This window comes from Papilio xuthus, unplaced genomic scaffold (assembly GCF_000836235.2).
Source record: "Papilio xuthus unplaced genomic scaffold, Pxut_1.1 DF829758.1, whole genome shotgun sequence".
NCBI lineage: Eukaryota > Metazoa > Arthropoda > Insecta > Lepidoptera > Papilionidae > Papilio > Papilio xuthus.
Window position 1 is genome coordinate 706,719 of NW_013528891.1, and position 1,537 is coordinate 708,255.

A 1,537-nucleotide genomic window follows, 5' to 3' on the forward strand; every position below is an offset into this window, starting at 1 on the left:
TAGAAATCCATGCGCCACAGACGTAAAATGTTTGTTAAAAAAAGTCTATCGGGCACATAACGCGGTTGTTAGCCTGCGCCGCACGGCCACTCTCACTGTCACAGAGTACCTACAATACAGACAATACTAATGAAAATAATATTTAAATTATTTCAGAGTAACCAAAAGTAACCTTCGATTGCTATGCATCCGGTTATAGTATTTTAAAATGGCTGGTTCATTAAAGTATTTTAATGATGAATCGACGTATATCCAAAACGACTCAACATGTCTCGATGAAATTTTGCATAGATGTAGAGCATAGTCTGAAAGAACACATAGACAACAAATTAGGTTTCTTTTAATTCTAAGCGGACGGAGATGAAGTCGACAGTTAGTAACATATAAATGTAGCTAATAATGCCGCCATATTTAAACTTGACCTTTCTCAATTCTCGTCATTATCCTTTATCCTTTATAAAAATCCTTTATTGACCAAAAAAAAAAAACATTTTCACAAAAATTTTGTAGGCTCTGTCTCCTGAACTAGTAAATACTGTGTTTCAGGAGACAGCACCTTCTCTTATCTAACATACATATAATAAACTAAAATATAATAAAAAAACTAATTTACATATAATATTTGTATAAATATCATATATATATAAATCCAGTATTTCATACCTTATATTTAGTTTATTTTACACATTTTTGTTTACGCCGCAATCCCGTTTCCGATATTTTTTTCCGTTCAACGCATTAAAAACGATTGTTGAATATTTATTGTCGTCAAGTAGCATTGTATGGAAAGTTGCGGCGCGAATGTTGCCGCCGGACGAGACAGCTGCGTCTATTTGATTGGCATTGAATGAACACACCGGTTTATGTTTACTTATATTTTACTGGATTTGGAAAACTTGTTCATATAAACATTGTTTATATTAACTGTTAAAGAATTTAGCATTTTGTTCAAGAGATAATTAAAGAAAAGGTTATAAGTACTGTGTGGCAGAATACAAAGGTTTATGAGTTTGAGAACTTAATTATGAAGCTTAAAGGCTGTTTAACAACATCATCCTCCGACTTTTAGTAGGTAATCATTAAGAAAAAGCTAATATGGCACAATAAGTTTCGAGCGAATCGAATCTTAGGTTACATTAGGCATTTATAACATTCTGAAAGAATTACTTATAAATTCTATGTGCGTTTTTTACACGCGGATTACGGATACAAAATACGTCGACAGATCAAAGTCGTTTGAGGAAAACCCTTGGTTGCGTAAGATTTTAGAAATGTGAGTAAGGCAGAATTTTTGTTGAGTGAGTAACCTTTTATATTTTATAACAATAAAAAATTATTTAAGCGTAATTTCATTAACACTATAACGTTATAAAGTATATACGTAAATAAATACAATAAATAAATTACAGACTACTTTAATATTAATCAAAATCCGGATATTTCTTTGAACACTCTATATATAGCTACTCTGTGCAGTGGGATTGTTCGCTTTGCGAGCGATTTTTATGAGTAGAAAAAGTCCAGGAACGCCCGACCT

General features: G+C 32.0%; 1 protein-coding gene across 1 annotated transcript in view; it reads right to left on the reverse strand.

Annotated features, from left to right (window-relative positions):
* The window catches only part of B4 (imaginal disc development protein B4), an 82,542-nt gene that overhangs the window by 18,825 nt on the left and 62,180 nt on the right, over nucleotides 1-1,537 (reverse strand). The window lies entirely within an intron of this gene.